The sequence below is a fragment of the Mastigoproctus giganteus genome, chromosome 11 (assembly GCF_048544385.1).
Source record: "Mastigoproctus giganteus isolate SK-2022 chromosome 11, ASM4854438v1, whole genome shotgun sequence".
NCBI lineage: Eukaryota > Metazoa > Arthropoda > Arachnida > Uropygi > Thelyphonidae > Mastigoproctus > Mastigoproctus giganteus.
The window spans coordinates 129,449,833-129,464,849 of NC_143585.1; positions in this window are offsets into that span (position 1 = coordinate 129,449,833).

The window sequence follows — 15,017 nt, forward strand, 5'->3', positions numbered from 1 at the left end:
ATAGAGCTCTGAATCAGATATTCAGTTTCCATTCACCAAAATGACATCATCTGCATATGCAAGTTGTTGCACATTTTGAAATTAAGTCGTCCTGAGCAACCAATCAACAAGAACTAGGTTCCAAATCAAGGGATCCAAAATTGATCCTTGGGGGCAGCCATGGGAGACAGATTCTGCAGTCTTGGAAAAAAATCAAGTAGGATGTGAGCGACCAATTACAAAGAACAACGAATATGAACAAAAAAAAACCAGAAATGGAGTAGAACACCAAGTACAAGAACTGCATCCCAGAGCAGCCAAAGTGGAAACAGACGAGGTCACGATATCCAGAATAGAAGAAGAGTGAAAGAGGGCCCTAGCAGAATTCGAGGGAATGGACCCCACAAAGAACAACACAATACCGAAGTAGAGACCCAACCGATTCTTGTGGCAAGTCACAGACCACCTCAATCTGCAAATAACACCGGATTACCTCAACGACAACGAAGTAAAGACACCAAACTATTACTTTAAGGCCGCCCGAATAATTAAATTCATCTGCCGTGCATTGTGTCTGTAAATTGCGTGTGTTCTTTGGTCAATTTGCTTGTTTGGCTGGACGAAAACCCTGAGTTGCCAGAGAAAAAAAACTTTGCTATCAACGCATGAGACCGACTAACTCAGCCACGGAGTGTAAAAGGCCCATTAAAGTTCCTTGCGTCGTCGACGGAATTCGAACCTGGGCCTTTACCACCCGGTGTGGGGAGGACAGTGACAATACTACTGTGCTACCGCGCAGACAGTAACACTAGAGAGATCTGCAGAGCTATTGTGCTGCTGTGGCAGCCACCAGAATGAACGGAACAGACACCAGATACCAAGAGGGGAAAAAAAAAAAACGCAAAGACCACAGACACAGAACAAACTACAGAGACAAAAAAAAAATCAAGAAACCTGGGAAAGAAGACTACAGCAGAAGACAGAAGAGCTAAGAGTAAGATAGACCAACTGATCGATTACCAACGGGGTAACAGAAGGAAGAAGCTGATCAGAAAAGTGAAGACAATGCTCAAGAAAGACAACATCCACAGCGCACACGAGACATATGCTCAGAGTATCGAAGAATACCTTGACACCCTCAAGCAAAAACTATTATTTTTAGGCCACCCGAATAATTAAATTCATTTGCTGTGCATTGTGTATTATGTCCGTAAATTGCATGTGTTCTATAGTCGATTTACTTGTTTTGCTGGACGAAGAGCCCCAGTTTCTTGGGGGAAACCTTGCTATTTACGTTTGAGACCGACTAACTCAGCCACGGAGTGAAAAAAGCCTATAAACGTTCCTCGCGTCATCGACAGGATTCTTACACGGGCCTTTGCCACCCGGTGTGGAGAGAACGGTGACGATACCACTGTGCTAAATGCGCAGACACTCAAGCAAAAACTCCTCGCACTCAGAAAACGACTTCGCTGTTACAGGGTGAGTGCCGAAAGGAAAACAGACAACAGAATATTTGATGAAAACCAGAGCACCTTCTACAGGAAAATAGACTAGAGGAGAAGGAAAGCAACGAACTCCCAGACCAGAAGGGACTCGAGATGTTCTGGGGCAACCTGTGGATCAGCGAAGTTAGCTATAACAGTTGCGCACCCTGGAGAGATCTAGAGTGGAAAAAAAAAAATCAAGATTCGGCAGGAAGAAGTACAACAGATGATCAGGAAGTCCCACAAACTGTGAACCCCAGTAATAGATAAAAAACACAACTAGTAGTACAAGAGATTCAGATGTGCACAGGCACTTATCAGAGCAGTTCGCCCAGATAGTAAGTCACGTTGACACAGTCCCAAAGTCGCTGACTCAAGGAATCGCCTACCAGAATGGTAAGGACAAATACACCACGAACGTGACGAAGTGCAGACCAATCAATTTTGTCCCAGCTTTTGACCGATGGATTGCATCAATGACATCCAGTCAGACGAAACTACCCGCCAAAGACCGGTAAAAAGATTGAGGCGTTTACACAGGGGAAGGTCTACAAAAATCTGGGGATGATGCAGGCTCACCAGTTAGAACATAAGGAAATTAAGGCCCTCTTGAGTGAGAAATACCACCAGAGACTGGGAAGCCTGGTAAAATCAACGCTGAATAATGGAAACATGGTCACAGCTATGTTTACTCAGTCCCAGTATTAACATACTCCTTGGGGATCATAGATTGGACCAACGTCGAACCGGAGGAGATTATGATTATGAGATCTACTGTTGCAAACGAAAAACTGCATCACTTTAAAAAAAAAGTAACATTTGTAGTGAAACGTATAAGATATTGTTTGATTACAGTCATTTTGTTTGTCGCAAAGCAAAGGTATTGCGTCATATAACGTTTCTATTGCATCAGACAGTAATTGCAAGTTATTGCATCAGCCGTTTCGATAAATACGGAGTTGGAAGGGTATACACACACTCATTAGTATCCTGTTTTGCGGAGGTGTAAACATGGCTCCATATGTTCAGTTGATACCAAGAAGAAAAAAGTGTAGCTGCTGTTCTGTCCCAGAAAGGGCTTTATACGCGTGCTATCGTTGATAAAATAGGCTGCCAGCAGTCAACAGTATCCCGGTTGCTGAAATTAAAGCCTGAACTCGGTGATGTAAAGAGATGACCTGGATCAGGCTGAAAGAGAATGACTACGCCTTCCTAAGATCGATATTTGTAACGGCTATGCCTTCGTAATCGCCATGCTAGTGCTCCTGATCTAAAACTGGACTTTGAGATGGCTTCTGGTGTTGAAAAAGGACACGCACTATCCAAGGACGGCTTTTTGGAATGGGGTCTGCATGCCTATCGGCCCAAGAAGAAGCCTTTGTTGACCTAACAAATGAGGAAGAAGCGACTTGTTTGGGCTAAAACGCATGTTTCATGGACAAAAGAGCAATGGGACACCGTCAACTTTTCTGACGAATCGAAATTCAACCTGCATGGCTTGGATGGGAAGTGATATGTCAGAAGACGAAAATTGCAGGCATACCCTCCTGACTGCATAACACCGACTGTAAAGTTCCCCGCCGATCAGATGGTCTGGGGATGCATAACAAGCAAAGGGGTGTGGCAAATGAAGTATATAAACGGAACAGTGGATGCAGAAACCTACACTGCTACCTTGGAGGAGTGCCTGAAACCCCTTATTAGTGATCACCACACATATGTCCAAAACTGCATTTTTAAACAGGAGTCAGCACCTTGCCACACAACAAAATTGGTAAGTTTTATGCTATTTAGATTTAATGATGAGTTTGTCTTCTTGTCTCACAAGGTTTAAAACATACTTACACCAATGTTTTCCCTCGTTTTTCTCCCTTATGGTGCAGTCATACCTCAGAAATGCTGGCCTTAAAGATTTGGACTGTCCCATCAACAGTGCAGATTTGAACCCTATTGAAAATTGTTGGTACATGATATCGTCTAAAATTGCTCGGAAGAAGCCAACAAGTAAGATTCAGCTGCATTGTAAGGGTGTGGTACCAGGAAATTGGCCAACCGTATATCCAGAAGTTGATTAACTCTATGCCAGATCGTTGCGAGGCTGTAATTGCAGCTCGAGGAGGAACAACAAAATATTGAGGATTTATTTTGCTGATTTACAGTACATAATACTATTATGTTAACTTTTCATTTAGGTTTGTACACGTAAATGCAGTAAAATGTATGTTTGGTTGTGATGATTGCCATTTCTATGATTTCTCATATTTCCATTAATTACACATTTTACCCTTCGGGAAGATATTTATGGCAATTAGGTATATCAGGCGGAGTGTTTTTATTGGATTTCGTTCACAGAGATATATATCCCATCCAAAAAATGCATTTCGAACATTTCTGCAATCCACAGTGCAGTGCAAAACACATTATTTACAAAATTTCACAAGTAATGCAGTCTTTTTCGAACATTTCTGCAATCCACAGTGCAGTGCAAAACACATTATTTACAAAATTTCACAAGTAATGCAGTCTTTTTTTGTCCGCCAGTGTACAAGGATAACGATGATCAACACCAACCGAAGTCGGCAGTCGAGAGACTGACCATAGCCTGGAATGAATGAGCTAAAAACCCATAGCATAGGTTTTTCGTCCAGCAAACTGCAAATCGACCATAGAACACACGCAGTTTACAGACGCGTTATTTACTGGGCAACATGGCCTAAGTTACCAGTGCGCCCAAAACCCTGCAACAACAACCCATTTGCATCGAACCTTGTCTTCTCTCTGGAATTACATATACTAACTCTTCCTCATTCCAGTTTAAAGTTACCATGTTAAGTGTTCGCAGTCTCAATTCCGTTTACCATTTTTCATTATCGTAATTCGTAGGTTTCTCTCTCCGATTTTCTTCTTTTCCCTCCCTTTGAAGGCACTTATTTATCTACTCAGCTTGCTGGGCCTATCACAACTTCACCAGAGATCTGACCTACTTTTTTCAAGTCATCACAAGCACATCCTTGTAACCTCCCCTACTGATAGTCCTTGCCGTCCCCCACCACCGACGTGGACGTTGGGCTTGACTTTGGGGGAACCAGGGACCAAGGGGTTAGAAAGGCATAATTTTTATAAATACAATTTACTTTTAGGTTTACTGGACAGAAAATTGGAAACCTTTATTCAGAATATTTTAGAGCCTCCTTTTCCCCGAATTACAGCTTGTGCACATCATAGCATGGATGCCAATAGGTGTCTGGGGATATCTGGCTTCATGTTTAACCATTTTTTTTTATCAGGATATTTGTCATTTATTGTGTTGTGGTCTGAAGAGAACTGCTAAGCCGAACTGCCCTGTCCAACAGGGCCTAAGTATTTCTCAATTGGATTCAGATCTAGAGAATTAGGTTGTCAGGATAAACGTTAGAAATCTTTAGAATGTTCCTCGAACTATTCAGATACAGCTTTTTAACGGTGGATAGTTGCGCTGTCGTCTTCAAAGGATCCATCGCAATCCCGGTAAAAATTAGTAATTGTAGGGCTGCCTTTCTTTCTTTTAGAGCTGCATTCGCCTTTCGTCTTCTACTCGTATACTCGATGACACACCAGTTACTTCCTTTCTTTTCTCTATTGTGCCTCCTACTAAACGTGAGGTTGATCCGATACGAGAGAAAGATATTAGCATTAGTAAAGAAAGGCACATGATGCAAGAAAGCGAGCTTATATAGCATTAGCCAAAAAAAAAAAATCTTCTCGTTTCACCAATCCACTCGCTCCAAATGTTTGTCAAGTTCTGCCTTGAATTTATTTAAGCTATCAACTTCTTCAACGACAGATGGAAGTTTGTTCCAGCAATCAACCACCCGCTGGCTAAAGGCAAACTTCCGCACATCTATCCTACAATTGCCTTTCCTCAATTCGAATTTATGCCCTCTCAGGCGATTATTTTGAGCAAGAGGAAAAATCCCATCAGCATTGAGCATGCTCAAACCAATCAAGGCTTTATACACCTGAATCCCATCACTTCGCAGGTATGGCGACTCCGTAGCCAGGTGGGCAGGAGCAGCGGTGCGTTGCACACGCTTCTTGATTAGTCCGGTGTACGAGCCCCTGACCACCAAATACGGAGGATGTGGAAAGGTCAGGGAATGACCACCGCATATCCCCACGGAGCAATATGACCTTAGTTGCTAATGCTCCTAAAAAAAAACCAAATAACAACAACCTCGCAGGTGCCTCGTCTCCAGACACTGTAATTTGCTAAAATTAAGCCTTTTTTTTCGTAAGAGCAACATTTTGTGCCATTCACTAATCTTGTTGCCCTGTACTGTACTCATCCAGCAGCTCTACACCCTTCTTAAAATGAGGCCTCCAGATCTGTATATAGTACTCAAGGTGTGGCCTGACCATTGCCTTTTATAAGGGGATAATCACTTCCCTGTCTCTACTAGAAAAATTTCTGTATGTCATTGACAAGACACAATGAACTACTCTTGCAGAGCGTCTGCACTGCTCAGGAAACTTCATATCTGTCTGTGCAATTACCTCCAGGTCCTTTTCATTCTCTACCACTGTCAGTGTAGTACCGTACATTTGATACGTTACTCTGGGGTTACTGCTTCCCATATGCAGTACTATACATTTGTCAATGTTAAACATCAGTTGCCACTTGTCAGCCCATCTGCTCAGTTTATCTAGATCCTGTTGCAGCAGCATACTGTCATTAGTGTCATTAACAACCCTGCTGACCTTCGTATCAACTGCAAACTTGGGCATTAAGCCTGATATACTATCATCAATATCCTTAATAAATACAGAAAACAACAATGGACCCAACAATGAACTCCGGAGAACCCACTAATAACATTAGTCAACGAAGAGCAGTGTCCATTGATTACCACTCTCTGTCTTCTCCCACTCAACCATCCCTTTATCCATAGCAGCAATTTGCATCCAATACCACATTGCTCCAATTTGTGCAGCAGTCTTCCATGTGCGACAGTATCAAAAACCTTTCTAAAATCCAAATATATGGTGTCAAAAACCTTTCTAAGATCCAAATATATGGTATCAAAAACCTTTCTAAGATCCAAGTATATGTTATCAAAAACCTTTCGAAGATCCAAATATATGGTATAAAAAACTTTTCTAAGATCCAAGTATATGGTATCAAAAACCTTTCGAAGATCCAAATATATGGTATCAAAATATTTTTAAGACCCTAAGATCCAAATATATGGTATCAAAAACGTTTTTAAGATCCAAGTTATCAAAAACCTTTCGAAGATACAAATATATGGTATAAAAACCTTTCGAAGATCCGAATATATGGTATCAAAAACCTTTCTAAGATCCAAAAATATGATATCAAAGTTATTCTTTGCGACCTTTGTGACTACATCTTAGTATCCAATCAAATTGGTCAGACAAGACTTCCCCTTAACAAATCCATGCGGTGTCCGAGCTTTAACTGAAGTATTGTCTAGATGATCCTGCAGTGCCTTTTTAACCAGTGCCTCCATTAATTTCCCTGGAACAGCAGTTTATCTAACAGGTCTGTAATTACTTTGATCCTCCTTTCTAAACTGGAGTCACATTGGGCTTTGTGCACCTCCACATTATCCTGCTGGAAGTAACCATCTGACTGAGGATAAAACTATCAACATGAACGAATGCACTTGGTCAGCAACGATGTTTAGGTAAGATGTGGCAATCAGACGCGAATCTATGGGTATCAATGGACCCAACGTATGCCAAGAAAACATTCCCCACACCATAACACTGCCCCCACCACCTTGCATAGTAGTCGTCAGACATGACGGATTCATGTTGTTTTCGCCAAATTCTGAGCCTTCCATCAACATGATGCACCAGGAACTTCGACTCGTCAGACCAAGCAACTGTTTTCCAATCCTCGATAGTCCAGTGCTGGTGTTGCTGTGCCCACAGGAGGCGTGCTCCCTTCTTCTTCATTGATAACAAAGGTACGCGATGTGGTCGTCGGCTGTTGTAGCCCATTCACGACAAAGTGTGACTAATGGTTCGTAGCGATATTTTGTTCTGCGCACAAGGTTGTATTTTAACGTGATGTGCGACATTGTGGCTCGTCTGTTTGCTTGCACAATTCTTATCCTCCTCTGCCCTCTCATCATCAAGTGATTTTCTCCCACAGGAGTGCCGTTGAGAGGATGTTTTCTATTCGTTGCACCATTCTCGATACACCCTTGAAACTGTGGTGCGTGAAAAGTTCAGAACTACTGTTTCAGAGATGCTTTGTCAAGCACGTCTTGTACCTACTACTATGCCACGTTCGAAGTCCGTTAAATCACTCCTTTTCCCCATTCTTGCTGCGGTTTGTACGCTTAACTGATACTAGAAAGGTTCTGCAGCATTTATATGCACAACTGTGATCATTTAACTTGCAGCGTTGTGGGACAAACCATTTGTGTGCACAGCAAGGGTGTACCTAATACAGTGGCAGCACAGTGTATGTATCCCATGCATTTTTATTCTCTGCCACATGTCTCATTAGTTCATCTGACATCCATTTAGGCCTAAACCTTGAACAATATTTCTTAGTTGCAATGAAAAGCCTAGTAGCTTCCAAGACTAATTCTTTGAATGCTCCCCATTTTGAATTTGCTGTTGGTTAAATCATCAATTGGCCCCCACCGTATAGAATTTAAATACTGTCTCAGAACACCGTAGTCACTTTTACGAAAGCAAAAACCCTTCCCTTTACTCCTGATGATAATTATCTCTTTGAGTAATCTCACTTCAGCACACTGTGATCACTTCCACCTAGTGGTTCCTTTATCCTCTTCTTCTTCTGGCGTTATAACCCAGGGTTTGGGTCTTAGTCTTCTCAACGATGTTCCACCAGTAAGCCCAACCAGAAGTCAAACTTTTCCAACTTCTTATTCTCATGGTCTTTAAGTCCTCTTCTACATCATCCATCTATCTTCTCCGTAGTCTTCCTCTTGCCTTCCTACCGATAGGTTTCCATTCCATTATCCTCTTAGTTGTTCTGCTGTTATCCATTCTCATAACATGTCCCAACCAGGCAAGTCTCTGGTTCTTCACAAATCTGACGATGTCTGCACCCTGAGTAAGATTGTCGAGTTCATGGTTCTTTCTGATCCTCCAGAATCCATCAACGTCTTGTACGAGCCCAGAGATTTTTCGCAAAATTCTACGCTCGAACATTCTCAACAACTGCTAATCTTTACTCGTTAATGTCCAAGCTTCACAACCGCATGTTACAACTAGTCTAATGAGACTTTTGTATATTTTTTTTTTTTTTTTTTTTTTGTTTGGTAGTTGTTGGCGCATCGGCTTCTGTGGCCATAGTGCACCTCCCAAGGTTTTTGCAGTACTTTGATCCAAGCCCGAGGCGGGAATCGAACCCGCGACCTTTGGGTTGCCAGGCAGGCACTTTACCCACCTGGCTAGCCCGGTCGGCTAACTTTTGTATATAACCTTAATTTTAAATGTCTGGTCAATACTCTGGACTTCATTAGTTTTTCATGTGCATCGAAGCACCTGTTTCAACTCAGGATACGGGACTTAATTTCATTAGTAATAGAGTTGGACTGGTTTATCTGCGAACCTAGATAGGGAAATTTTAAACATGCTCAAACGAGAAGCTGTTCGTTCTTAAATTTTCTGTGTTATCTGCCGTTCTCCGGACTTCCATATATTTTGTCCTCGCTTCATTTATCCTAAGTGCTCTTCTTTGTGCTTCATTATTCAGCCTGGACACTGTTTCCGCCAGTGCTCCTTTAGTCCTATTGATAATATCGACATCATCAGCATAATATGCACAGACCTGCACTGTCTTTGCGCCTATGTGTCCAGTCAATTCTAATTTTCTGACAACCGCCTCTAAAACCAAGTTAAATAACACAGTAGAAAGTGCATCGTCCTGTCTAACACCAGCGTTAATATCAAAGGGAGTAGTCAACTCATTGTCAGTTCTCACTACTGCCTTAGAGCCAGACAGGGTTGCTTTTATGATCCTAACAATCTTTGCAGGTATGCCCAGGAGAAGGAGATCATTTATCATTTCCTCTCTGTTGAGTGAATCAAAAGCCTGTTTGAAATATACATATAGGTTAAAGAAGTATATATTATATTTATTCAAATGCTTTTTCCTGTATCTGGCTCAAACTCCTATCGTGAAAATCTGGTCCGTTGTTGAGCGAATGGGTCTGAAACCACACTGATATTCTCCAATGATTTTCTCTGAATATGCTGCCAGTCTCTTATAAATAACTACTGACAAAAACTTGTAGGTAACACTCAGCAATGTAATATCTCTATAGTTAGAGCAAAGCAGTTTATCACCCTTCTTGTGAATCGGCTGTATGATTCCAAGTTTCCATTCATCCGGGATTTTTTCCTCAGACCATATTAGTAGTATGGTCTGAGTATCAGATTATGTATTCTTCTCCATAGGGTCACCTGCCGTTCTTGAGCAACTCTGCAGTTATTCCATCCGCTCTTGGTGTTTTAAAACTCTTTAAGCATTTAATAACTTTTCGAATTTCTTCGAAACTAGGATCTTCAATGCATGGTTCCACTGTATAGTGCAATAGCCGATTTGTTTCAGTCTTACCTCCTGTCAAAATGCTCTCAAACTACTTTTTCCACTGTTTCAGAACCTCCTTTCTCTCAGTCAGCAAGTTCCCTACACTGTCCCTACATTCAGTAACTTTTGATCATAATTCCTGTGTACTTTCTTTAATCTTCTTATGAAACTTTCTACTTTCCTTCTTGTTGTAATGTTCCACCATTTCGTCTACCTTCCTTCTCAAAGCTTCTCTCTTTTTCTTTCTACACAACCTAGCTGCGGCAATCCGTTTTTCCTTGTAGTGTTCACGATTCTCTTTGCTATTCCGCTGTAAACATTTCACCCTGGTTTGTCTCTTCAGTTCTAATGCTACTCAACACTCGTCATCATACCATTCCTCATTTTTCGGCCTTGAGGTCTCATCCAAGGTTAAGTGTGCTGCGCCCAAAAAAATTGCAGTTTTTATGCAAGTCCATTCATCTTCAATCTTGTCACTTTTTCCCCGTTCCTGCAGTCTTCGGGTCAACTCTGCCTGGTATTTTGCTTCAACAAGTCTATCTTTCAATTTCTCTACATTCCACCGCTTAGTTTTCTCAGCCTTTCCTCTTGCTACTAGAGCTATTTTATACTGCAGTCTGGCTTCCACTAGAAAATGATCAGAATCGGAGCTGGCGCCCCAAAAAAAGAACAGGAAGCCAGCTTCGATTCCTTTATCTGCAGATTCTTAATGCATGAAGAATCGCTACTGATAATCAGATCAAGAGTGTTACTCTCTCTAGTTTCCTCCCGAACATGCTGCTGTAGAAACCAATCATCCAATAAATCCACAGAAGCCTTGCTAGTGTGTGAGTGACCAACCCACAAATTCCAGTCAATATCTGGGAAATTAAAATCCCCCATTATAAGACTCTCTGATTTACTGGCCCACTCTATTTCCCTGTACAGTTGTTTATTATACTCATCAGAGTTATTAGACATATACCACACTTCTACTCTCAATTTTGATTTCCTAGTGCTTATGTCACACCAAACTGACTCGACACTGCACTGTCCAGCCATGTCGACTGGCTGTACTTCCATGGATTTTGTGTTTCTTAACTAATAGCATAACCCCTCTTCCCTTCCTATCCTGTCTATTCTTCCTGTACACATTGTACTCCCTAAATTCCAGTTCTGCATTCCTTATATCTGTGTGACACCACGTCTCTGATATCCCAACAATATCTGCCTTTAATGTTTTGAGAAATACCTCAAATTCATCAAATTTATTTACCAAACTCCTAGTATTGGTGTACACGCAAGTATACATGCATCTGTTCCTAGTCTTAGCTACCCTAACACAGCCCATGTGTTTACTTGTACCGCTATGACTCCCAGCAGTCTCTGAAATCCCCTGCATCTTCTTGTATTCCAGGCTGCTGCTCATTTCAATAGAAGCAGTGCAAGAATCACTTCCACCTCTGCCAGTGGCTACTGTTAATCTATTAGTCCGTGTATCCCCACAAACTAGCAGTTTTCCGAACCACCTAACACTGCCTCGATAGCATCAGCAAATATTCTTGCACCCTTTCTATTTAAGTGTATTTCATCCCTGTAGAAGCAGTCTCTCCTGTCAAGAAGCACAGACCAGGCTGGGAAAAATTCTACCCTTTGAGCCTTGCATAATCTCTCCAGGCAATTTATTAACAAGGCTCTCATCATATACTCCCTCCTATCGTGTCTAGGCAGAATTGCGACACTTTCAAATGCAACCCTAACTCACGGCTTTTTTTCAACGTTGACCTGTACTTGTTAATATTCATTGGAGTTCCGGCTTTCTGCTGCAATTCTTCTTTTTAAAGCAGTCCAAAGTGCCATGGGAATATCAATACGCTTCTCGACCCTATTGATAGAAAATGGTATAACTGTTACCTTTTTAAAGACTTTTTTTTTTCTCCTGTATAAACTGCATTGTTGCATTCACCACCGGTACCATTTCTCGTCACAGTTTAAATAGCGCCATCTGTTTTCACTTAGGAGAAATATGTTGTCTAACATGTACGGTATTTGGAGAAAATAAATGTGTTGCTATTTTGTGAGCTGGATTTTTGGAAATTTCAAAAATTAAGTCTTTCTTTTCATATATGACTCTTGATTCTTAATCTATGTACGATGTTTTTATTGTTAGTAATCATATTTTCACTAAGATTGAAAGAATTATTGGTTTCTGTTCATGAAGTGAACGTACAAGTATGAAACTTTCACAACCAAGAGGTCCCAGTTGTTAAAAAAAGATAGGAGATGTGTGGTCTAAGACATGAGTACTTTTTTTTTTTTGATCTCATGCTGCATTTACGACATGCATAAACAGAAAATAAAATTCACGACATATAATAAGGACACTTTTTTGAGTCTGTTTCCTTGATAACTTATTATTCAGGAGCATCCTTTTGTCCACCTTCAAAAAAATTATCAAGTAAAATGTTTGTGCATTGACAAAACAATTATACTGTCAGAACATATACACAAATAAAACTAATGCCTTTTTGACAAATGTGGAAGAACAAAAGTATTGAGACACCAAGACACATTCATATAAGTTTGTTTGTTTGTTATTTGGTTTTTAGGAGCATTAGAAACTAAGGCCATATTGCTTCGGGAATATGCGGTGGTAATTTCCTTGACCTTTCCGCATCCTCCGTATTTGGTGGGCTCCTTCCCACCTGGCTACGGAGACGCCCATTCATATAAGTGACTTAAGATAAATTAAAAACTAAACTATGATGCTCAAGGAGTTCTACATTTATATTAATATATAGAAATAAAGAGGAATTTACCTCAGTGATTTTTTGTAGAATACTTCAACATGACACACTCCTGAATTCAATCGGACGTAAAATTATTGCTTAATGGCTTCCTTCCCTCAAAGACATATGAATGGTCCTACGTATCTGCGAACGATAAAGTGTAAAGTGTGTTTAGGGTCTAACGGCACCAGGAGTTTCTTCCATCTCTGCGTGGTATACATTGTCGTATGTTACAGTACGCTGTAAAAGCCAGAGATTTAAAAGTGTATGGATATTATTGGGCGTAATGTCGTGTACCATTGTTCATCTGGCCATTTAGCGGCTGGACTCCTGCCACGTTGCTCACACTAAGCCCCGTGGAGGCAGACCAGGTACACCAATATTTTTAAATAAGTACTCTGGCAGTTCCTGCCACCTAATTTCCTGAGATTTCAGTGGCTAGGACCTATAAAAAAAAAGATGGGGTTAGCGCTAGAGGTTGGTCAAGCCAAAGGAGTTTTAATTTATAGTGTAAAATTAAGAATTTTGGTGTAGGGTTAGAATAATTTTGACATGGGTAAAATTTGTGAGAGAGAGAGAGAGAGAGAGAGAGAGAGAGAGGGACTGAAGGCTGGGGGGTAAGAGACAGAAGTATAGGGTCGATAGAGTAGATGACCCCAAAATCAGTGAGGCAGGCCTGTGCCCACCAGAAGGAAAAGAGGAGGCGTCGGGAGGAAACGAGAAGACCATTACCTCCTCCCGCCAGGGGAAACACAAGGCCGTGCAAGGAAGCACGGATTCAGTATCACCACTAGGCGTTGCCGTGTTGAACTTTAGTTCCGGTGCCGTCCTACATAAAATACTATACATGCCTACATGACGTTGACAGCAATGCTGCGTGAAGTCCTGGTTGGTAGAATCCAGTCCGAGAAGATCAAATCCGAGTAGTGTCAATCCTGGAACAGACAGTTGCCGTCCAAGTAGTGGACTGCATGAAGTCATAGATGGTAGTTAAGGTCTCCCAATCCGACAACCAATGCACAACTCTGAGTGCCAAAAGACATTATGTCTAATAATGAAATAATTAAAATAATCGTGGAATATAAAAGCTAAAATCATCAAATTACTTAAAATAATTTAAGCTAAGGAAGGAAATTGTCAAAATCGGTTTAAATGATTTTAACAGATTTAATGATTTTAACTTTTATATTCCGCGATCATTTTAATGGTTTCATTATTTAGACATAATGTCTTCTGGCACTCTGAGTTGTGTGTTGGTGGTTTAATGTGTTTGTCGTCGGGTTGGGAGGCCGTGACTATCGTTCGCGGATATGTCGGACCATTCATATGTCTTTGAGGGAAGGAAGCCATTAGGTAATAATTTTACGTCCAATTGAATTCAGAAGTGTGTCGGGTTGAAGTATTCTACAAAAAAGCGTTTAGGTAATTTCCTCTTTATTTCTATATATATATAAGTGACTTAATTACAACCGTTTAGTACAACAGACGGTGTACATGGAAAATTTCAACCAATTTTTTTGGCAAGTTTTAGAACAAATGTTTTTCCCTTCTCTTAAATTCTCCTCTTGATACCTCTAAAATTCCTGGTGAGGACCAGTTCAAGGATATTTGTATACCCTCATACCCTCTCTGACATGGTGGAATAAATAATAGTCATCCAATTGATTCGAAAACTAATCCACTTGTTGAATTGCAGACCCATAATTTCAGTCTATAGCAGCAATTAAAGTCACCTGTAACGAGGAACTCGCACCCGCTTTGCCCTTTGAAATTTCCTTATGAGATTTTTACGGAAGTTCGCGTATGCTTAACGCCCATTGTCTTTATTGTCTGCATGTAATAACTATTCCCAACAGATTATTTTTACTACTTAGGTCTTTTAAAAAGATTTGTCTATACACCCTGAATTTTACTAAAATCAGAACAATAGAAAGTCAAATTTTTTGTTTTAATTTTGAGTTTCTCTATAGGATTTTGAGTATTTATATAAATGTACTATGTTTCATATATTTGGGCATTACTCGATAACACAAAGTCAGATCAATACGAAATTTTCAGCCTACGTTGATATTTCCCGTGAAGATTTTCAGAACAGTTTCGATTCCATAGCCTACACCACTTTACAAAAATATATATTAAATTAGGATGTTCGAGAATTACTCTTTAGAATAAAAATTTGATCCGTTAAGTCCAGTTGAAACTGCA